The sequence below is a fragment of the Chrysemys picta genome, chromosome 3 (assembly GCF_011386835.1).
Source record: "Chrysemys picta bellii isolate R12L10 chromosome 3, ASM1138683v2, whole genome shotgun sequence".
NCBI classification, from domain to species: domain Eukaryota; kingdom Metazoa; phylum Chordata; order Testudines; family Emydidae; genus Chrysemys; species Chrysemys picta.
Genome location: NC_088793.1, coordinates 140,398,030 through 140,423,245, shown reverse-complemented (window position 1 = coordinate 140,423,245; position 25,216 = coordinate 140,398,030). Strand labels below are relative to the sequence as shown.

General features: G+C 43.2%; 1 protein-coding gene across 2 annotated transcripts in view; it reads right to left on the bottom strand.

Moving 5' to 3' along the window:
* Positions 1 to 25,216, bottom strand: part of KIF26B (kinesin family member 26B) — a 416,197-nt gene that overhangs the window by 389,416 nt on the left and 1,565 nt on the right. The window contains exon 2 of one of the 2 annotated variants that reach the window (XM_042848410.2): positions 24,418 to 24,488. The exons of the other annotated variant lie outside the window; for it this stretch is intronic. The gene's annotated coding sequence lies outside the window, so the exon portion shown is untranslated. The remainder of the gene's footprint in view (positions 1 to 24,417; positions 24,489 to 25,216) is intronic. 2 annotated transcript variants of the gene reach the window in all.

The following is a 25,216-nucleotide window of genomic DNA, read 5'->3' as shown; positions in this document are numbered from 1 at the left end:
AAATGGCTGTACACACAAGGCATTTATAGTTACACCCCACCATTTCACTGAAGTCACTGTGGTTGCATGAGGGTAAGTGAGGACAATTTGGCTCAGGATATGCACAATTTAGATTTAAGTAAATTAATGTTATACGTGTTGTAAATCTAGGAACCATTTCTTTTGTGTTGCCCGTGGATTTTCCACCTGAACTCCTATGATAGTCACCAGCTGATTCTGGGAGACAGACATAAGAGTATTGGAACATTAGAGTATGCACATTACACAGAAGGTTCAGATTAAAGGATCTTAATAAGCTGCTCCATAGGGACTGAAGCAGCACATCCAGCATCGCTCATAGGGAGATCAGTGGCTCAGGACAAATTCCAGAGCACTTTGCCAAATCTGACAACCCTCATTCACATGACTCAAGCCAAAAGTAAGGTTGTAAGACTGGACCCCTGACCATTGGCCAAGCTAAGCAAGAACACACCAGCTGCCCAGTCATTTAACTGCAATGGTGTTCGTTTTAAAGAAAAAAATTACTTGTTTGCCCTTCTTTTCTCAACCCGAATTAGGTTGCTGATAGACAGCACATAGAGGAAAGGATGGGGGGGGGGGGGAGTGAAATAATGTCAACAAATAAAATAGGTTAAAGCTGTGGCATTCATCCAGTCATAAATATCTATTCACCCACTGATGACAGATATCTTAAAAAACTATTCTAAAGGGTCAGTTGCAGCACAAATAGGTAGGAAAATGTGACCGTATGTGTTTTACCCAATTGAGTACATGCTAGAATTTGGTACTCCAGGATGAAGTTCACCATGGAGGCTAATAGTGGAGCTTTCGCAGGAGAGGACCCACACATCTGGGATTCACTCCCTGTAGAAACATAACTAAGCATTAACCTACCACTTTTTAATACATTTGCAAAACCCACCTCTTTGCCCAGGCTTTCCTAACTGACTAAATCCTGGTTTCCCAGACAACTGGTAAAGTTGCAGGAGGCAGAGAAGCATGGTGTTTGGTTTCTCTTACTTATATCTTCAGCATCTCAACTTAAACTTTGTAAGAATTCCAGATAATACTTTAATGGGAACCAAATAAATGCTTGGGATAATGATGATTTTTAAAGTTTTAGTTTGGTGAACCTGGATGCTATGTAACCAGAAATAAAATGGAGAGCTGAACCAAGAGAGGGACAGAGGCTGCACCCTCAGTGCAGAGAAGAGGCCATCAGACACCAAAACAACACTATTTGGGGGTGGGGGAATGGGAGGTATATTCAGACAAAGGATATTTTTACAACCCAAGCCTTATAGATAATGCCCTTAACCATACAAACCTGAAAACTGGAAACCCAGGGAAGGAACATAGTTGAAACAAGATCTGGTTGACTATTGAAAAGAATTATTCAACAATTACCAAAACATAAAACCCCCTGAAATAATGTGATATAAAGCTGATCAAACAATAGGGAAAAATGCATTCACAGACACTGTACTTGTCAACTGGGGGCGGGGAATGAATAAAACTATCCACCAAGTTGGGAACCTAATTGGAAAGGACAAAGTCCCCCTTCCTTCCTTCTCTCTTTGACACAGTTCAATAGTATGTATACGTTGTAAAGCCGTACATCATCCATTCGTTCTTTGGATAGACATTGAGAGGCAGGCTGAATACAAAATTAAATTAACAAGTACAGAATGCTTAATACCATGTCATTCACAGCAGCGAAAACAGAGGACAATTAAATTATTCATGTATATGAGCTGTCCAGGTCTGCCCTGACCATTTCCAGGAGGCTCAGAGGGAGGTGGGGAGGGAAGGGGAACAAAACACCTTATCTTTAAAACCTAAAGAACCAAATCTCACTAAGTGCCAAACCAGTTTAATTTATCAGTTCACTTATGGTAAAGATTATACAGTGCCAGTCATGCAGAACCAAAGCCAGAGTCTTCCCTTTTCTTCTTAAAAAGATCTGAGTCTCTCATATTGAAAAATAAGTAGCCAGGTATTCTACTGCCATACTCCACTCCCTTAAGAATGGAGATGCAAACTGCAGCTCCCCACTTCCCTTTGTAAGGAGCAGGTGATCACTAGAGCAAGTACAGTCAGCCATTGAAAGAGGAGATTGAGGAGGTGAGAGACAGAGAAAGGATTGTTCAATGGATAGAGGGCACTCAGGAGACATGCGTTCAAGTCATTGCTCCACTGCAGACTTGCGGGCAAGTGATCCTTTCAGTCCCACATCTGCAAAAGGGAATAATGGTACTTCCCTTCCTCACACGAGTGAGGTGCAGAGAAATACATTAAAGATTATGAAGTCCTCAGCTACTATGGTGACAGGGGCCATATAAATATAACAGATGGTTTGTACTACCACAAGAATGGAGTTCTACAATCTCTGAGCATTTGAGTGTTACTGTCTACCCTGACCCAGGGTATTCTAGCACAGTTAGTTGGTAACATATCTTCTCAGAACCAATTAAAGAAAAGCAACCAACAGCCAGGTCCTCCACATGCTGCTCTTCCCTCAATGACCTTCAACTGCAACTCTGTTCCAGAACCTTCTCCCCAGGTCTGTCTCAGACTCTTCCTACTAGATTGTGAAGGCATGATTCTGCTCTCAGGCTAGTTTTATGCCAGTGTAACATTGTTGACATCACTTGTTTGACTCCTAATTTACAATGGAGTAAACAAAAGGAGAATAAGGCTGTATGCTTCTCTCAGAAGGAGGTAGTTTTTATACATATTTGTAAACAGCCCCTTTCCTTAGCAGAGGTTAATCATGGATCTTCCAGACAACGAAAATTAAGAGTCCCCTTTCTCCAAACCCCACTCACTGCCTGTGCCAGAAGTGCCCTGGGAGCATGCTTGTAACTTAACTGTTCATTCTCCTGACTACAGAGAACGAAGCTGAGGCTATTAAATTAATTTAATTTGGTGCAAAAAGGATTCCAGAAGTCAAAAGCTAGTATTTTAGCCAGAAAGCCATTTAACTCTTAGAAATGAGACTAGCAGTCTAATCAGAAATAGCCTAGTGCTGCTGCTGCCACCACCATTATACGTCACTGCAGAAAGTAATGCAAAGAGAGAAATTATATATATGCAAAGCAAAAATCAAATAAAACCTGCACCGAATTCATAGCAATGAATCCTATCCCCTCATTTCATATGTAAGTGAGTAAATAGTGGCTCTGAGATTTCAGTCACACAGAGGAATAGGGTATGCTGGGAAATCATCTCAGTCTGACAATTTGCTGCAGATGCTTGTTTAAAGGACAATTTATCAATCTCATCTATATGCGTTACTATACACTACTTCCTCAACAGCAGTACTTCTAAACAAGCTTCCCACACACTGTGGTCCCTGATATTTCAGCCACAAAATAACCCTTATCTGGGCTTTCCCAGTATGTGCTTATTGAAATGATTCCTGTTAGCCTGTGTGCTCTTTTGGATTGGGGACGGGAAGAGTTTTATTTTCTTCGCTGATAACGCAAATAGAAAAATAGGAGTCAGCAGTTCTCTCTTCTCTTGTGCTTATGTATAGCTCATTGCGTATAAAGAACCATCACAAGCATTCACCTTGGTAAAAACTGACTCCTAGAAGATAGACATTTGGATGCTTCATCTTTGGTTAAACTGAAGTGGAATATTAAACAGACAAGACAGAAACAGAGAGCTACAAGGAAGAATTGAGGTGTCCACCATCCATGACTTAAACTAGAGCAGTGGCAGAGTGCGCTAATCTGTTAAACTACAGCGAGCTAAGCCATTTTACTTCTCAATGAGAGCATCCACACAGGGATTTAACCATGCTTTAATTTGTGCACATAACTTCACAGCTTGAGTTGTTTCCTTTTAGCTTTCCTGAATGTTCACATATAGACGACCCTGAGCCAGAGTCTGGTGGATAAGGCACTTGCTTGGGAGTCAGGAGATCTAAGCGCAAATGCCAGCTCAGCTTGACCTGATGTTTGACCCTGCACAAGTCATTTCATCTTGGTTTCCTCTCCCACCATTTGCCTTTCTTGTCTATTCAGATTGTAAACTCTTGTCTTTGGCACAGGGATGCTCTCGCAATTATGTTTGTACATAGCCTGGCCCAGTGGGGCTCTGCTCTCAATAGGGGTCTCTAGGTTCCTCTACAAATAATTACTGATAATAAATTAATCTGGAGAGCCAATCCTGTCCCCCATGGATCCTAATACCTGGGCAAGAAGTAGTTGGATTCAATTTGCAGATACTAGGGCATGAGTCTTGCCCCACAAGTTGATGAACAATAGTGCAAGATGGGCAGTGCAACAGCCTCGAGACTACCTGCCACACATCCAAGGTGCTGCAGATTTTAGGGACTGGAAGAAGAGGATGAAGAAATTAACTCGATTCAAGGAGGAAAATCTGCAGTTAACACTCCCAGGTCCATAGAAACAAGTCACTGCCTCAATCTTGGGAAATGTAAATCAGGATTAAAATACTAAACCTAAATTTAAATAAAGGGGATTCCCTCAAAATACCATTTCTGCTGTTAAGACAGTTCACTTTTTTTTTTAATAATATATAAATGAAATGCGCACAATTCTCTTTACATTGTGATCTAAAAGAGGGAGAAGAGGATTTGGGGGTAATTTTTCTGGCTATTATATAAAGTGTATTTCTATAAATCTTTCAAGTCTCCAGAAGAGCTCCTCTAGCAATGAGCAGAGCTTTTTAAATCAGGACAGAGAAGAAGTGGTGAAATACAAGTGAGGATGTCTATAGTTATGGAATGGAAATCCTGTACTTATCACCATTTTCTCCCAGACTCAAGTCCCTTTACAATATTTTGTATGCGCCTCTACCTCAAACGCTATGTTTTTTGTGCCTTATTCCTCTACTCTAGAAGACCTACCTTACATCTCTTCTATCTCTAGACTCCGTCCTCCTACCACAGGTCTGAGCTAGGTTCAATAGATTTTCAAAGACAGGTGTGTGCTAGTTCCTTTTATCCATCTACATCCCCTGATACTCTTTTTTCTGCAAGGCGGCACGTATGTGGCACACATTCCTATCAGGAAGGGCTGAACCATACTTTTGTTTCCCAGCTGTCCCAACAGCCTAAGATAGTAGGCCTAGTAAGCATAACTCAAAATATACGCAAATTCTTTCAGGACACCAAAAGATACTGATCAAAGTGGGATATTCCCACAAAACGGAATCAAGGGGTTTATTCCTCAAGGTGCTAAACACTGTCAACTATTGAGCTGTGTGGTGCTCTGCACCTTACAGGAGACACTTAAGCCAAAATGTAATGGACGGGGGGCGGTTTTGAAAGTGTTGGTTTCAGTAGATAGTAGAATTGGATCTTAAGTGAGTGTGCATTGTGACAAAGTTCCTCCTCTACCTTGGTGGGTCCTGCACTTATTTAGGGTTACCATACGTCCGGATTTTCCCGGACATGTCCGGCTTTTGGGGGCTCAAATCCCCGTCCGGGGGGAAATCCCCAAAAGCCGGGCATGTCCGGGAAAATCGGGAGGGCTCGGACGGGGCCTCTTTGGCTGGGGTCGGCGGTGCGGGGCCGGGGCCGGGGCCGGGGTGGGGCCGGGCCGGGGTCGCGGGGCCGGGGGCATGGTGCCGGCCCGGGAGCCGGCCCGGGCGCGCGGTGCCGGGCCGGGGTCCAGGGGCGCAGTGCCGGGCCGGGGTCCAGGGGCGCAGTGCCGGGCCGGGGTCCAGGGGCGCAGTGCCGGGCCGGGGTCCGGGGGCGCAGTGCCGGGCCGGGGTCCGGGGGCGCAGTGCCGGGCCGGGGTCCGGGGCGCAGTGCCGGGGCCGGGAGGGGGGGCGGGCCGGGAGCCGGTCCGGGGTCGCGGGGCCGGTAGCCGGCCGGGGGGCCGGGCCCGCGGGGCCGGTCCGGGGTCGCGGGGCCGGGAGCCGGGGAGTGCGCCAGGCCGCCGGGGGCCAGCAGTGCTGGGCGGGCCGGGGGTGGTCGGCCGGGGGCCGGGGCCGGCACCCCGGTTCACCAATACCGACCCAGGCTGGAGCCACCGGGGGGCCAGCCTGGGCCGCGCCTCCTCCCCCCACACTCCCCCTTACCTGCTTCAGGCTTCCCGCAAATCAAATGTTCGCGGGAAGCAGGGGAGGGGGCGGAGACTTCGGGGAGGGGGCGGAGTTGGGGCATGGGCGGGGCTGGGGGCGGGGCCCCGTGGAGTGTCCTCCATTTGGAGGCACAAAATATGGTAACCCTAACTTATTGGCAGATTTTCTTGCCTCAGAGATTCACCATGTGGGTTGGGGAACAGCCCAGAGACCTTCCCCTCTGGAAGAACCCACAGTCCAGGTCAACTGGGAGGTTTGGGGGGAACCCGGGCCCGCCCTCTACTCCGGGTTCCAGCCCAGGGCCTTGTGGACTGCAGCTGGCTATAGTGCCTCCTGTAACAGCTGCATGACAGCTACAACTCCCTGGGCTACTTCCCCATGGCCTCCTCCAAACACCTTCCTTATTCTCACCACAGGACCTTCCTCCTGGTGTCTGATAACGCTTGTGCTCCTCAGTCCTCCAGCAGCACACCCTCTCACTCTCAGCTCCTTGCACTTCTTGCTCCCAGCTCCTCACACTCTCACCACAAACTGAAGTGAGCGCCTTTTAAAACCCTGATTAGTGCCCTGATTAGCCTGCCTTAATTGATTCTAGCAGCTTCTTCTTAATTGGTTTCAAGTGTCCTAATTAGCCTGCCTGTCTTAACTGGTTCTAGCAGGTTCCTGATTACTCTAGTGCAGCCCCTGCTCTGGTCACTCAGGGAACGGAAAACTACTCATCCAGTGACCAGTATATTTGCCTTCTACCAGACTCCTGTACCCCACTGGTCTGGGTCTGTCACAGCATACAAGACACATTTGCAGACCCCTCCAGCTGATTAATAAAGCCAAAATAAACATACCATCATTTCAGAGGAACAAAACATGGAACCTTGAATTTGAATCTAGACAATGTAAGCATCTGTATCCTGACTTCTCAGCTGAGGGGAGGGAAAGCTGAAGCTCAGTTGCAAACTCTATTGCATCATTATTCAGGTTCCCTAAATGTTCTGTGGCCAAATCATATTCCCAAGTTTTAAAATATAAAGGGGAAGTAGTAGATCAGGGGTAGGCAACCTATGGCTCGCGTGCCGAAGGCAGCACGCAAGCTGATTTTCAGTGGCACTCACACTGCCTGGGTCCTGGCCACCGGTCCGGGGGGCTCTGCATTTTAATTTAATTTTAAATGAAGCTTCTTAAACACTTTAAAAACCTTGTTTACTTTACATACAACAATAGTTTAGTTATATATTATAGATTTATAGAAAGAGACCTTCTAAAAACGTTAAAATGTATTACCGGAACGCAAAACCTTAAATTAGAGTGAATAAATGAAGACTCGGCACACCACTTCTGAAAGGTTGCCGACCCCTGTAATAGATGCAGAAATCTACCTAAATCAGAACTGGTGGTTATCAGAAAACCCCACTGAACCATAAGAGGCCAAGCAACCTCTTTGCAGCAACATAGCATGAGAAAGTTTACAAAAAACATCTCTTCAAGAATCCCAGAACCCTATTTTTCATATTTGCTATGTAAGAACGAAGGAGGCAGCAAGAATCTCCAGTAACCCAACTCCTGAACTTTAGTGCCTTCATTTTCTTAAATGACCCCAATACCAACTTTTCCACCCCACCCCAAAAAAATCTGTGTGACTTTTCATCATTAGTGGACTTTTAGCAAAGGAAGCAAGAGATGATGTTAGGCATATTAAAGTTCACCTTTGTATTTCATTTACCACCCTCGCTGCAAAAATACTTATAAAACCATTACTAACAGCCTTGCAGGTGGCCAGTAATTCCACGACTTTCAGCCTGCTGAGACAGCTAGCTATCCTCTTCTGCTGAATGCCCTTTTTCATTGCATCTTCCAGTTTATTAGCCACCTTGACCCCAATAAAAGTTATCTATGGTCTAACAATCCCTTAAATTTGAAACTCATACCAACTAACATGTTCGTCACTTGTACTTTTTCCCAGCAGGGTTTCCATGCAGTAAGATACATGCCTATTGTGAAAAATTTATATTAGAAATATTTACACTAGAGCTATAAGAACAGTAGGGAGAAAAAGAAGGGGAAGGAGTACATGCTATATATTAGAAATGCCCCCATCCAACACCTTTTTTTGTTGCTTATATAGGGATATATAGTGCCAATGTTTAGGCAGCCCCAGCACTTCCCCCTGAGACACAAACGCCAGCCGTACAATCTCAGAGTGCTAACTCTTCCTATGGGAATGCTGCCAGCAATTCCAGCAATATTTACCCTGGGAATACTAACATGATTTAGATGACTTGTTAACTTTTAATGATACCCATTAGGAAAGGGGAAAACACACAAGTCAACTTTCAATTTGGTGCATTTGACTGCTGAATAGGATATTAATGTTACTTTCTGCTGGCACTGTTAAATGAGCAGAGAAACTAATAGAGATATGAAGAGTAATGGCTTCTATTCTTACTGTTCGGCGCCTGTTTACAGTTAAGATTGCTCTGGTGCCTTAATGCCCGCTAGGATTTTTGCAGAAGTCTATCAAGTGGATGGAGTAAATGAGTAATTTGTTCAGCATTTGGCACTTAGCAAGTCAGAGGTTCATTTAGCTAAGAGGCATAGAAAAAAATGAAAATATCCATTTGAAATAAGTATCATGAAATCATTTCAACATATGTTGAGAGCTAGACTGGGGAACTGGTTGGTAGATGGAAGAACAAGTACTCTTTGGTATAAATCCATTACTATAGCCTGAGAGACAAACAAACCAGGGCCAAATTCTGCCCTGACTCAGATCCCTTTGAAGTTCATTTGGTTCTGATAGAGTTTTACAGGATTTAAGTGAATCTGAACAGAATGTTGTCCATCTACACCTCTCTAACACATAATATACCAGAACTACCACTATCTCCATTTCACTCTTCCTTACGCTTCCCACAGAACATTAGACCAAATCGTTGCCAAAATAAGATGAATAGGAATTTTCAAGCACAAAGCCACAATAAATCACACAATCTGGAGGATACTTTGGACTGGTGATAAAAACCAACATTTCATTCCTCAGCATAGGCAAATAGGCCTAGATTCACAAAGAGACTTAAGTGTCTAGAGAATCTCAGGAGCAATAATGCAATCCACAAAACCTGAGTTAGGCACCTAGGCTCCTTGTACCATGAATGGTGGGAGACAGGATCCTAAGAATGTGATCCACAAAATGCTAAGCAGAGAGCTGCCTAAACTAAACAACGGGAGATTACAACAAGAGGTGTGTGTCTTAAGTCCTGCACCTCTCACAGAGGCAGGCACCATCTCTGCTAGCAATCCACAAACAGAAAACTTTTTCCTGGAGTCAGGTGGCCTAGGCACCCAAGTTATTTCTTGTGAGATGCAGTTAGGACGCTTGTCTCACTCTGCACAAAACAGCCAGAGGAGGGGATGATAGGGCCACCACCACTGGCCCCTTTATAATTTTTAGCGCCTTGGTTAGAGCACTCACCCAGGATGTGGGCAATCCAGGTTCTATTCCCCACTCTGTCAGTCAGGGAGAAGGGATTTGAACAGCAGTCTCCTACCTCTCAGGAGAGTGCGCTAACCATGGAGTTATGGGATATTCTAATGGGGACCAGGGGTGTAGGGGCTTCCTCCTCAATCTCTCCTATTGAAGCTGTTACACTTTGGATAATGAAAAAGAAAAAGTAATTGTAGCAGGGAGACAGGACCCAAGGTCCCCAAGCATCTACGTGGGTCCCCTTACCATCACGCTACAGAGCTACTCTCACTCTCTTTGTCTGACCCCGTGACTTAAAATTATTTACTCACAGTGGAACAACTTCAGCAGAAGAGACTGCAAGCCACACATCCGAATATCCCATAGCTCAGTGGTTAGAGATTTAGGATCTGAATAGAGGACCCCACCTCTTTCTCCCCTTCAAGCAGAGGGATGAACTGAATCCAGGTCTCCCGCATCCCAGCTGAGTGCTCTAACCACTGGGCTAAAATATATAGGGCAGGAGGGTGCAGCAGCATCACCATCACCTCCTCTGGCCAGCTTTTAAATGGAACCAAATCCAGTAGGCAGCCTTTGAGCACACCTACCAGATAAGGCCCCATGGGTGAGGTAGATGCTCCTCTGCCAGTCTTCCCCCAGTTCATTGATCGCACTAGGGTTTAGGTGTGAGGTGGCTATGCAGATACCTAGAGTAAGGCAGCAGTGCACGTGCCCAGAAGGAGAAACTTGGGTAGTAGGGTACTTTTACTGCAAGAATGTAGGTGTTGAATAGTTCAGTCATCTACAGCAGATAGGCAGCAGCCAGGCTGGGATTTTGTGGCTCACAGTGGAACGTAAAACTGGAACGAAGGTGTCTAAAGTATCTTTGTGGAGCTGTGCCATAGGCTATGAATGGCCTTGAAGACAGCTGGACAACCCCCCTGCCCAGGGCCGGCTCCAGGCACCAGCTTCTCAAGCAGGTGCTTGGGACGGCCGCTCCAGAGAGGGGCGGCACGTCCAGGTATTCGGCGGCAATTCCGCGGACGGTCCCTCACCCCACCTGGGAGTGAAGGACCTCCCGCCGAATTGCCGCCGAATCGCGATCGCGGCTTTTTGTTTGTTTGTTTGTTTGTTTTGGCTGCTTGGGGCGGCCAAAACCCTGAGCGGGCCCTGCCCCTGCCCCAAGCAATTGCACACATTTTTTAATACAAGCACAAATTTGCTATGATGGAAGTCATAGCCCCTATTATTTGCTTTACTGATTCATGCAGGTGGAATTTTGACCCCATGAACATTCATGGAGTAAGAATGTGTTATAAATACCCATGTGAAAAAATATCCATGCATCAATACTCATGATTAGGGCCCTATCAAATTCATGGTCCATTTTGGTCAATTTCAGTCATGGGATTTTAAAAATTGTAGATTTCATTATTTCAGCTATTTAAATCTGAAATTTCACAGTGTTGTAATTGTAGGGGTCCTGACTCAAAAAAGAGGGGGGGGGTCGCAAGGTTATTGTAGGAGGGGTTGCAGTACTGTTACCCTTACTTCTGTGCTGCGGCTGGTGGTGGCACTGCCTTCAGAACTGGGCCGCACCCCTTCATTGACTCCTGTGCACCTCAAACCCTAGTATTTGTGATCTCTGTGACCACAGTCTGCTACTGCCAGCGTGACACTTCCCACAGCCATGCTTTCATGCTTGCAGTTAATCGTTGAATTAACAGAGTTTGGTGGAATCTTTTTGAAGGACAGACCCCTTGGACTTACAGAACTTAAACAATCATTTAACCAAATAGACTCAGCACAGGCTTTATTTACTGTTAGCCAATTCTTTCTGACTTCAGTGGAAGTAAGGTGAATGGGATTCAGCTCGATGTTTAGTTATAAAGGAAGCCAACACCACCTCAAACAGCAATACAAAAATTCTTACCCAAAACAACGTAGTCATTTAAGTGATTCCAGAGGAGTCAGCCTTGTTCTGTGGAGAGGGATAACTTATGTTTCAACCGTGGGCTAAGTCTACAGAGTTAGGAACATCCTCCTAACTCTTCAGCAGAACTCCCACTGATAAACAATGAAAGGTTTGCACAAGAATCAAGAATATAATTCTACCTTTGTGTCATAACTAAGTTTTTAGTTAGTAAAATTACTGTTGCATTCCACCTCACTCAGCAGGGAAAAAATGATGCAGGGCCCTTTTAGGATTGAAATCATGGGTTGTTTTTTTTCCAGGAAGTATACTACTATTATGAGAGTACCCTGTTCTACAGTAAGAGGCCATTTTGGCTCTAGCAGGAGTTCTTTTAATGACCTGAAAATCAAAAAGGAAAACTACAAAAAGTTGAAATAGACAAATTACTAAGGATGGGTACAAAAGAATAGCACAAGCATGTAGGGACAAAAATCAATAAGGTTAAGGCACAAAATGAGTTACACCTATTAGCAAGGGGACATAAAAGACAATAAGAAGAACTATAAATACATTAGGAGCAAGAGAAAGACAAAGGAAAGTATGCCCACTAATGAGTGGGGAAGGAAAACTAATAATGGATTACATCAATATGTCTCAGGCCTGGTCCACACTAACTCCCCACTTCAAACTAAGATACGCAACTTCAGCTACGTGAATAACGTAGCTGAAGTCGAAGTACCTTAGTTCGAACTTACCGCAGATCCAGACACAGCAGGCAGGCTCCCCCATCAACTCCGCGTACTCCTCTCATGGAGCAGGAGTACCGGTGTTGATGGCGAGCACTTCCGGGATCGAACCCAGAAGATCGATTGCTTACCGCCGGACCTGGAGGTAAATATAGACGTACCCTCAGGTGTTTAATGGCTATATTGCTTCAGTATTCACTAAAATGATCAGTTGTTACCAGATATTTATCACCACCAATATTAACTACAAAAGGGAAGGAACACAAAAAGCCAAAATAGGGAAAGAATGGCTTAAAGACTATTTAGATAAGTTAGATGTATTCATATCAGCAGGTTCTGATTAAATTAATACTAGGATACTTAAGGAACTATCTGAAACAATCTTGGAACTGTTAGCAATTATTTTTAAGAACTTCCGGAGGGGCAAGGTCCAAGGGAACTTGAGAATGACAAACATAGCACCTATCTTTAAAAATGGGAATAAAGAGGAGCCGGAAAATTATAGACCAGTCAGCTAACTAGGACACCTGGAAAGATACAGGAACAAGTTTTTAAACCATCAATTTTAAGCATCTAGAGATAATAGGATAATAAGTAATAGCCAACATGGATTTATCAAGAACAAATCACACCAAACTAACCTATTTTCCTTCTTTGGCAGGGTTACTGGCCATGAATAAGGGGGAAGCAGAAGATGTGATATATTTTGATTTTAGTAAGGTTTTGATAGTTGTACATGACATTCTCATAAGCAAACTAGATGGAATTACTACAAGGTGGGTGCATAACTGGTTGAGAAACAGTATGCAAAAAGTAGTTAACGCTGATTCGGTCAAACTGGGTGGATGTATCTAGAGGGTTCCCCACAGGGGTCTCTCTTTGGTCTAGTACTGTACAATATTTTCATTAATGACTTGAATAATTTGCAGTGACACCAAGTTGGGAGGGCCTACTAGCACTTTGGAAGACAGGATTAAAATTCAAAACAACCTTGACAATCTGGAGAAATTGGTCTGACAACAAGATGAAATTCAATAGACACAACTGTAAAGTATTACACCAAGGAAGGAAAAAAAAATCAAATGCACAAATACATAATGTGAAACACCTAGCTAGGCTAAAGAGGAATTGGGGGTTATAGTGGATCACAAATTATATAAATTCTATTGAGTCAAGTAGTTAAATAAAAATAGTACCAAAGTTCTAAGTTAGTTATGCCTTAGACACATTTAGCGATCCCTTTTGTCAAGGGATACAATAGGTGAAATTTGGCTTTTTTCAAATTGCAATTGCATTTACATAGATGTTCAAGTCAAGCATGTTAGTCTAAACGTTTTAGCCATTCAATAGTTGAGGGAATGGCACTGTGCAACTCCATGAGGGAGCACAGCAGCCCCATGCATATGATCTTCCTCTCCTAACTGGACACAACAAGAAGGGGAGAGTCACAAAGGCCCCACTTCTAAGCATTTGCACACATCTATTTTACTTCTGAAGCAATTTAGCTTTGCCTACAGATGGTATGGAAGGTCAAAACCAGGAGGCTGCACTGCTGGATATGCTTTGGCTATGTTTGAAACTGCTATTTTTTGGAGGGGGTTAGTTGGTTAGTTCTTTGTTTTTGAAGTCAATAGTCAAGCTCCTATTTACTTCAGTGGTGTGAGATTTCCACCCTGGTACAAGTCCATTGATTTCAATGGCATTAACAAGGTATACATATGGACCAGTATTTTTTCAGAGGACCTGGATCAGCATTCATGTCACACTCCTCGTCAGTACCTGGCCCAGGGAACCTAATGATCCAACTAGCAGACCAAAGTTGATGATGAATCCTGGTCACATGCCACCTGAGGCACATTGAACATATGCTAAGAAGTATTTTTTCCACAGTACTTCAGTGATATTATAAGTTCCTAGCAATATTTGGCATATTATACCAGGAAGTCGACACGAAGAATTTTCAAAATTCAGTATTATTTGTTTAAGGATCTGTTAGCAGCCTCTACATTCGATTTTTTGCTCTGTTGATATGATAGTGACCTACTGGAAAAGCTCCATCAGCCAGTTCGCTATTTACCAATGGGATACCACCTCCTTGTGGCTCATCTGATGTCCCCTCCTTCGGTTGCTCACCCTGTGGTGGGATGGTGTGTCTCTCTCTCTCTGGACTCAACTGCTCACTCTTCCTAACTCAAGGAGCTCCCTCTTCATCGCTTGACTTTCAGGGTGTCAAAGTCCCGCTGGACAAACTGTCTCAGGCAGTTTTCAGCTCCACTGCCCAGACTGTGCCATTTCTCCAGTGGCTGGTAGGGGAACCTGTGCCCTCCCACTGCTCCAGGTTCCAGTCCAGGGACTATATGTCTAGCAAACAGTCTCAGACCCTGTTACTGTTTCCCTGGGCTATTTCCTACTTTCCCTTATCTTCTGGCACACCTCTGGAGCTTCCTCTGCTCCCTGTGGCTACTGCACACCCTTTGCTTCTTCTCCCTCTCAGTTCCTGCCAAAGTCTGTATTCCCAGGGTTTACTCCCTCCTTGAACTCCTCTTTGACTCTCTACTGAGGAGATTGGACAGGCCTGTAACCAGGGCGGACCCAGAGAACAGAAGGGTGTGCTGTCTACCGGGCGCAAAGATACGCGATGTGGACCTGCGGTTGAAAAGGATCCTAAAAGGAGCAGGTAAGAACCCCTTGATAATCCTTCACATGGGAACGAATGACACGGCTAGGTTCTCGTTAGAGAGAATCAAGGGAGACTATGCCAGGCTGGGGAAGACGCTCAAGGAGATAGAGGCTCAGATTATCTTTAGTGGGATTCTGCCTGTTCCTAGAGAAGGGCAGCAAAGGGCTGATAGGATTGTGAGAATAAATAGTTGGCTAAGGGAGTGGTGCTATAAGGAGGGCTTTGGGATGTATGGCCACTGGGAGGCTTTCGGGGACAGACAGCTGTTCTCCCGGGATGGACTTCACCTGAGTAGGGAAGGAAATAGACTTCTGGGAGGGAGGCTGGCTCATCTTATCAAAAGAGCTTTAAACTAGGAAGTTGGGGGAGACGGTTGGGAGATGTACAGTTAATCTCCACGCCAGATTCCAACATTGAAAAGGAGAGTGATGAGATAAGAGAAGATATAGCCAGGGAGATGGGATTGGACATAAGAAGGAGAGGGGGGACGAACACAAAGAGGCCTGTAACGTATTGCGTTACTAATGGGAGACAGGCTAAACGACATACGTTAGGATGTTTATACACCAATGCGAGAAGCCTAGGTAACAAAATGGAGGAATTGGAGCTCCTGGTCCGAGATTTGAAACCGGATATCGTAGGAATAACTGAAACGTGGTGGAACGGCAGTCACGACTGGAATACAGGTATGGAAGGGTATGCGCTGTTTAGGAAAGACCAAAACAAAGGTAAGGGTGGGGGGGTGGCATTGTATGTAAATAATGAGATAAGCTGTAAAGAAATAATAATTGTTGGAATAGATAACACAGAGTCCATCTGGGCAATACTCACACTGGGTAAAAGAACTACTAGAGCCTCTCCGGGGATAGTGCTTGGGGTGTGCTATAGACCGCCAGGATCGACCCAGGATATGGATAAGGAACTATTTAATGTATTTAGGGAAGTAAATACTAATAGGAACTGTGTGATTATGGGGGACTTTAACTTCCCGGATATAGATTGGGGAACAAACGCTAGTAGCAATAATAGGGCTCAGATGTTCCTAGATGTGCTTGCTGATCAATTCCTTCATCAAGTGGTAGCTGAACCGACAAGGGGGGAGGCCATTTTGGATTTGGTTTTGGTGAGTAGTGAGGACCTCGTTGAGGAAGTGGTTGTAGGGGACAACTTGGGCTCCAGTGATCATGAGCTAATTCAGTTTAAACTAAATGGAAGGAGTAATAGAATTAAATCAAAGACTAGGGTTTATAATTTTAAAAAGGCTAATTTTAGAGGACTGATAAGGGAAGTGGATTGGGCAAACGTATTAATGGATCTAAAGGCAGATGAGGCCTGGGATTACTTTAAGTTAAAGCTGCATGAGCTGTCGGAGGCCTGTATCCCAAAAAAGGGAAAAAGGTTAGTAAGCAAGAGATTTAGACCGAGCTGGATGAGCGACCGTCTCAAAGGGGCGATTAGGAAAAAACAGAAAGCGTACAAAGAGTGGAAGAGGGGAGGGATCAGTAAGGAAACTTACCTTAGTGAGGTCAGAGAATGTAGAGATAGAGTGAGAAAGGCCAAAAGCCGTGTAGAGTTGGACCTCGCAAGGGGAATTAAAAGCAATAGTAAGAGATTCTACAGCCATATAAACAGGAAGAAAGCAAAGAAAGAAGAAGTGGGACCGCTGAAGACTATAGCCGGAGAGGAGATCAAGGATAATCTAGGCATGGCACAATATCTCAACGAATATTTTGCATCGGTGTTTAATGAGACCAATGAAGGGATTAGGAATACTAGCAGAGTAACAGAGGGGGATACAGGAGGGGAGATTACCATATCCGAGGTAGAAACCAAACTTGAACACCTTAATGGGGCTAAGTCGGGCGGACCAGACGATCTTCATCCGAGAATATTGAAGGAATTGGCACAGGAAATAGCAGGCCCCTTAGCGAAAATTTTTAATGAATCTGTAAACTCGGGGGTGGTTCCGTTAGACTGGAGAATAGCTAATGTGGTTCCTATTTTCAAGAAAGGGAAAAGAAGTGACCCAGGTAACTACAGGCCTGTTAGTTTAACATCTGTAGTGTGCAAGGTGCTGGAAAAAATTCTGAAAGAGAAAGTAGTTGAGGACCTTGAGGTTAAGGGCAATTGCGACAAATTACAACATGGGTTTACGAAGGGCAGATCGTGCCAAACCAATCTGATCTCCTTCTTCGAGAAAGTAACGGACTTATTAGATAAGGGAAATGCGGTGGACCTAATATACCTTGATTTCAGTAAAGCGTTTGATACTGTACCGCATGAGGAATTATTGCTTAAACTGGAAAAGATGGGGATCGATATGAAAATCCAGAGGTGGATAAGGAATTGGTTAATGGGGAGAATGCAGCGGGTCGTGTTGAAGGGTGAACTGTCAGGTTGGAGGGAGGTCACCAGTGGAGTTCCTCAAGGTTCGGTTTTGGGACCCATTTTATTTAATCTATTTATTACTGACCTCGGAACCGACTGTAGGAGTGGGCTGATAAAATTTGCGGATGACACAAAGCTGGGAGGCATTGCCAATTCGGAGGAGGATAGGGATATTCTGCAGGGAGACTTGAATGAGCTTGTGAATTGGAGTATCAGAAATAGGATGAAATTTAATAGTGAAAAGTGTAAGGTGATGCATTTAGGGATGACTAACAGCAATTTTAGTTACAAGCTGGGGACGCATCGGTTAGAAGTGACAGAGGAGGAGAAAGACCTCGGGGTCTTGGTAGACCGTAGGATGACTATGAGTCGACAATGTGACGTGGCAGTGAAAAAAGCCAATGCGGTCTTGGGTTGCATTAGGCGAGGAATATCTAGTAGGAACAAGGAGGTGCTGCTTCTGTTGTATAAGGCGCTGGTGAGACCACATTTGGAGTACTGTGTGCAGTTCTGGTCTCCCATGTTTAAAAAAGATGAACTCAAACTGGAACGGGTACAGAGAAGGGCCACTAGAATGATCAGAGGAATGGAAAACCTGTCGTATGAAAGGAGACTAGAGGAGCTCGGGTTGTTTAGTCTGTCCAAACGAAGGCTGAGGGGGGATATGATTGCTCTTTTTAAATATATCAGAGGGATAAATACCAGGGAGGGAGAGGAACTGTTCCAGCTCAGTACTAATGTGGACACGAGAACGAACGGATATAAACTGGCTGTGGGGAAGTTTAGGCTTGAAATAAGACGAAGATTTCTGACGGTCAGAGGGGTGAAATATATTGGAACAGCCTTCCGAGGGAAACGGTGGGGGCGAAGGACCTGTCTGGTTTCAAGATTAAGTTAGATAAGTTTATGGAGGGAATGGTTTAATGGAAAAACATGATTTTAGCCAAATGAATACCGTGCCTTGGTAGGTAAATAGTATAATGGCCAATGAGGGTCAGGCTGGAGACCCTTGCCTACATGCTCGGGGTTTTACTGATCGCCATATTTGGGGTCGGGAAGGAATTTTCCTCCAGGGTAGATTGGCAGAGGCCCTGGAGGTTTTTCGCCTTCCTCCGCAGCATGGGGCAGGGATCGCTAGCCGGAGGGTTCTCTGCCAATTGAAGTCACTAAGCCACAGGATTTGGGGACTTCAACAGCAGAGTCAAGGGAAAGGGTAGGGACGGCTTTGTGGCCTGCAACATGCAGGGGGTCGGACCAGATGATCATAATGGTCCCTTCTGACCTTAAAGTCTATGAGTCTATGAGTCTTGCCAACTCCGCCCTCAAGAATGTGACTGCAGAGTTCTTCCTACAGCACCCTCTTACCACCAACTTCCTCTCTTTATGCTTAGTCCAGCTCCTCCCCCAGCTGGGCTTCATCAGCCATTAGGCCTTATCAGCCCTGATTCTTCTCCAGGTGCAGCCTGTCACAAGGTTAATCAGCCCTTTTTTTACTTCCTCGGGCCTTGTGTGGATAGACGCTGCCTCACAGCCCAACAAAAGAGGTAGATTGAAAGCATATATAATACTAAGCTGCATTATACAATCATAAAGAGATAGATCTGAAGGAAAAACATTGAGCATAAATGAATGCCAGTTTTATCTGGAATAACTTGTTCTCTACAGCATCTGCAGACGGACAATTGCTGTGGAGTTGTCTGGTTACAGGTCTTTTTTTCACACGTCAGCTAAATGAAAGATCCCAACAACAATCAGCAATATTAGTCAAATTATGCTCAGTTATGTTTTTGTAACACCACTTAAAACCAATGAGGTTTCATGGGAGAAATTGTGATCAAAGTTTGGCACATATGGCCTCGGAGGTTTGGGTCCCATAAACTACTGAATAGAGACATAACTAACTATTAGTGTATTCATCTGTGACTCAATCTAGCTCCAATATTATTCATGCTGTGTAAAAGAAAATTGCATGTTTCTTTCAGATGAGGACTCTAAAATTTCAAAAGAAAAATAAGCACCTCTGTGTATGGAAAGAATTAGAAATGTGACAATTAATTTAGCATCATCTTATAGAACTTCACACTTCTTGGAAAAGGAAAATGGCACCTTTTCGGTTTATTGGATTGTTGCTTTCCTAAATCGGGGCCATATTGTAGTGTAAAGGTCTTAAGCATTTGCTTAACTTTACACACTAAACTGCTTTCCTGAATGGGGATTCTTTCCTGAATGGAGACCTCAACAAATATGGACTGGAAACTGCCTATCCAAAACATGAAGTGGACTTGCAGTTCTTGATAGCATCTAACATGTATGTTAGTGAAGTGTGAGGAATGCCATGCACATGTTTTTTATGCCGTAGCATGACACCTCCATTGTGACATGTTATAAACTAGCAGTGTGACATACCAGTCAAAATCACGTGTGACATGCCTCACAGTTCGGACATATGTACCATTGCCACAAAAAGCAGCAACCCATTACATAACAATGCAAAGCATGAAAGTCAGGTATAGTGCAGAGATGGGCTGTCCAATTCAGTGTTTGGAAGCATCTCAATTTCTGATCTTAAAAGGGCTCACTGCTGATGTGGCTAAAGCTGTGCAAGCCTCTTTCAGCCCTAAATTCACAAATACTGTGATCTTTCTAATAATCTGCTGACGTAAGCCAGCATCCCATTACATACTGATGGTCCATATTTGTAGTACGTGATATTTTCACTAGTACTGTCAAGGGAGTTCATTATGGAACATTCTTCCCAAAATTATACACTGGCACTCTGTTCTTGTAGCACACACAAAAAATTGCTACAAATGATTATATTCCCGTTTAGGAAGATAATCCAATGTGTTTAGTTAAGAAACTACTTGGGAGCCTAGTGTATTCTCTGTGGCTTGTAGAAGACACCTTGAATTGACCAAAATACTCAAAAGTCACCTTACGTAAGGGGCTAGCTATATACTAAGCATTGACATGTTTCTGAATAATAGGTTTGGCAAACCCATTTCACAGTTTGTGGAAGGGCAGAGTTTCGTCAAAATGTTACTGCCCCTCTTCACTCACTGAAATTGACTGAAATTTTCATCTTACGCAATTCCCCTCACCCCCGAGGTCAGGCCACGGCCCTCTGGCAGTATTTTCTGTTCAGAAAGGGAAACCATCTCCAACCAATTGAATATAGAGATGGGCCTGGTCCTAATTTCCATTTCAGTCAATAACAGTAAGCCTCTGTGATCCCATAGAGGTGACTGTATAGCTAAGAACCTTGACAACTTCATAAGAAGGGATCTTCTTAACATACAGTATTTTCACCTTACCCCAAAGCAAAGTTACCATATGCAAGTTTGGGCAAAATAATCATAACAACATTATCTCACATGCAGGAGTCTCAGAGTGAACTGTAGCCCAGGTGACCTCCGGCTGCTTTCAATGGCAAGTTTGCATGCGTTTTTCATTGGTGAAGATACATTCCTAGGTCTGCTTTCTCCACTATACATATCTAATTTGAACCATTCTAAGCAGCTGTAATTCCAGGGCACAGGAGGAAGAATGTGGGGACATCCCTATTTGCCAGGAGATATGCAATTGCAAAACGTGTTGCAGATGACATACTAAATGTTTGGTATTGTGACCTGTGATGCAATACAAAAGAATAGCTGTTGCTGTCTAAACTTTAATGGAGTTAATCCCTCCAAATGCTGACAAATTACTGCCCCAGGCCATTTAAAAATCAGATTTCTAATGCAATAATCCTATCTGCATTACAATGAGTTGGGATGAAATGATTAGGTGCCGGATATTTTTGCACAGTGAATTAAGTCACTGTACTGGCTGACCGTGCTTGTTCACAAATTAAAGGTCTAGACAGAAATGAAATTCCATTATTCTGCCACTTACTAAGCTTCGAGGAAGGGTTCATTACTGTCCTGTCTCTACTGGGAAGGTTTCTAAAGTAGCTACAAGCTATCAGGAACCTATTTTTCCATTATATCAACTGCGCAGCTTTTTTCATTATTAATATTATTAGTCAAGCTTTTGACTACTAAACACTTCTGAAATGGGAAAAGGCTAAATCAACAATACATGAGCACAAGTGAGCAAAAGTTTCAGAAAAATGAAAGATGTAATTTTTTTCGCCCATAATCCACAGGACTTTTCATGGTTAGTCATAGGCCTAAACCAGATCTATTTATCCACCACCCCGGAACTGTGGGCCATTCAGCAAAATGGACCAGGATACAAACCACTTAACAGATGGTTTTACAAAACTAACCTCTGTTTCGGCCATCTCTAACGTTTAGTAATATGTTTCAGGTAGATAAATGTAAGCACGGAAATTATTTCCAATTTAAATTACCTCTTCTGGTAAAGGCCATATTTTGGATTTTGTTGAACCCCAGAACAAGATAACTTTGGAAAGCCTGAGACTGCACTCTTGATCTGAATATTCATGTTATTTATATATAGGCGCACAGAGCAGCATCTTTAGTTAACCCATTTTTTTAAATACATAATGTCTGTGTTCATGTTTAGCATCATTGAAGTCAATGGGAATTTTGCCACTGACTTACATGCAGACAAGATTTAATCTCAAGTCTATAGTAAATGTAAAGATATCACATTATACATGTTTATAGATAAAGTTGAGTCTGATGCCCTTCTGAAGACATATTCCAAATGGGCCAGGTTCAGAAAAAAGCTTAATGAACTCTTTTAAAGGAGAAAAGGATTAAGGAATAAAAACCTATCAATAGTCATTCATTTCTGAGACAGTCCCTATTGCTGTTCAAATGGAATACTTCATTACAATTGCCTCTAAAATATACTGAATTCCTTTTAATATACAGCACAGTGTATAATAATTACAACCTTCTAAGATTGGTTGTGTTAATCAGAACCAACACATATGTGTTTCAGGGTACAGTTACAGTAACTCATCTCATTCTCATAGTACTTAACCCCTTGAATGCAGATAGCTAGTTCGTGTACATAGTTTATATCTTTATCACCAGGGGAAAAGGGATTTGAACTTTATGATGCCTATTCCAGATGCCAGGAGTGCAGCATTTAAATGGTTAAACTAAGGTAGAACTTCTGTAATTAGAACTAATCTTTCTGCCAAACAACAAAAACCTTACATTTCCATCCTGTTGACATATTTAGAATGAATGTTTCTAGTTAAAGTTAAAGCTCCACACCTCAGTGCTAACAATGAGCTAGTCAGAGACAGCCTTGTTCCATGTTAAGTATTGCTTTTTCTGTACCGATGTAATGCTTCACTGCATAGCTTCATACTCAGTCTGCTTACACAGCAATTAAGTGTGGTATTAGGCTAGATAGATATATGCAAACATTTTAAATTATATGATTACTCAGTATGAAAGAATTTATGTAGGTACAGGTTCAGATAAATCATTGCAGATTCTATTAATCTCTATTGTGTATATGCCAAAATAAAGCTGCTAATGGATTATTATATTCACTACTACAATATCAACTATCCAAAGTTATATGCATTTTAAATACAATATAAATGCAAAATGAAAAAATATATTTTGCTGACTATAGATATAATGCTTATGAAATTTCCAGGCTACTTTCAGCAGCAGCAGCAAAACAAAACAAAAAAACGTGTAGGTCAGCTAGATCCATACGAGATGACTGATGCTTTTTAGATCCCCTATTTGATGATCCTCCCAATATTTCATAGTTACAAATGGATGTTAGTAATTAACCATATTATAGTGGACACTATGGATCCTGCAAGGTGCTGAGCAAGTTGCTCCTGAGGGATACTGAGAACCATCCATTTGACCAGCTCCTACTGAATTAAATTGTCAAACGCCCATTGAAATCAATGGGAGCAGAATTGTTTCAGTGGGAGCTGAGGGTGTTCAGCAACTTTCAGAACACTAAGAACAGTAATACACTAGATCCGTTTGTGGGCCTGATCCTGAAAGTCTTACATGAGGAATCTTTACAAATAACCCTAATAAAGTCAATGGAACTACTCAAATTATGTTTATTATGGTAGTGCCTAGAGATTAACCAAGAATGAGGCCTCATTGTCCTAGGCAGCTACAAACAGAGTAGACAGTCCCTGTCGCAATTCTAAGTCCTGCTTACATAGACAAGGTAGACAAAAGATAGGAAAAAGGGATATCCATGCACACCTACAAGCAGAGTGATGGTTTGTAAATGGTATGTTAATTCCATAATTTGTTTATTCATTTGTGAATGGGGGGCATGCTAAATGGAAGGGGAAGAGAGAAGGGACATTAAGGAGGAGAGGAAGGAAGAATTACTCAAGTGCATAAGGCTTGCAGGATCAGGCCTCTATAATGCCATCATTGGCTGCTGGATTTTTTAAAATGTATTTTATTTATTTATTTATTTGAGTGGACAATGCTAAGGTAAGTGATTCCAGGGGATTTAATGCAGTTGGGAATGAAGGTAATGACTGCAGCCTTTAGAGTGTTATAATAGAGAACCATACAAGAGTGCGGAAGAGTTTTTACTTCATACAATGAGATCTATCATTTAATGCCTGACATTTTATGATGGGCAGAAAACCCTACAGTTTACGATTTATCCAAACCATTACTGTAAAATATGATTCCCCCTCTTATCTCAAAGCTCACATTATGACAATCACACGGGCAGTAATTCCAAAGCTGGCAAGTCATAGCTGTTGCATATCATGTAACCTGAAAATTTTAAATAAATTAATTCCAAGCACAGCTTCCTCAAGATTCAGCAGCAGTTATGAATATTTAAGTCAATTTAACCCTTTCAACATACATTTTTCCCCCCGTTTGTGAATAATTCAGCTTAAACAAACCAGCTATTGAGATGAGGTTACTACTAGCCCTTATTCTGTTGTTTGGGATCACACTGATTCCCTTTCACAGCACAGCACATACATACATACAAACACACACACACACCCCACAACAGTACTAAAGACCCTTCCACAGCAATCAGCTCTTTTCCTGGTACTTCTTTATTGTAACCACTAATGAAAACTCTTTGAAGTGGAAGAGTAAATATTATCATTTGATAGTACTTGGGCCCAACAGTGCAAACACAATTGCATTGTGTTACATTCTGGGAGCTGTAGACCTATTCACAATACAGCACTTGCAGGGTTGCTATGGAGGAGTCCAGTGCTTACAATTCTGTTGGCACTCAATCAGCACAAGAGCTGCTGATCACTCTTTCAGGGCTGTTCACCTTAATCTTCATCTGCAATACAAGTGGAAAAACTACTGACTACAGAGGATGGCTTTAGTAGGGCCACATTTTCCAACGCTGACCACCCACAATCAGAGCCAAAAAAAACAACTCTGCTTTAGGCACTTAAATAAGAACCAGATTTTCAAAAATGCTCTGCACCCAGCAGCTCCCAATATGACACCTGTGGCCAGATCCCTTATCTCTTTAAGAGAGACCATTGCCCTTATGTTTGAGATTGTAGCTGGGGACTCTGGGGACCTGGGTGCAATTGGTTGCTGTGACGGACTCCCTGTGTGAGTTTAGGTACCTTCTCCTCCTTAGTTACCCATCTGTAAAATGGGGCTAATGGTAGTTCCCTAACTCCCAGGGATGCTATGAGAATAACTGTATTGATAATTAAAAGGTACTCAAGATACTAGTGTTAAGGGCCAAGTAAGTACCTAGAGAGATCTGGGTGCTTGTTTGAAAGTCTGGTCCTAGAGAGGAAGAGAGAAGCGGTATGAAGTGGGAGAGGGACCACAGATGCTCAGACATTTGCACCGTAGCCCATCCTCTGTTACCAAACAATACAATAGGTACCTGGGGAATCAGAGAACAAAAATACCAACAATGGAATGAAAGGGGGAGGCAAAGAAAGGCTTGAGGGACTGACTCAAAACGTCCAGAAGCCTTCCACATGTGCAAGGACGGAGGAGAGATTCCAACAGGGACAAAGCGGGGGGGGGGGGGGGCTGGAG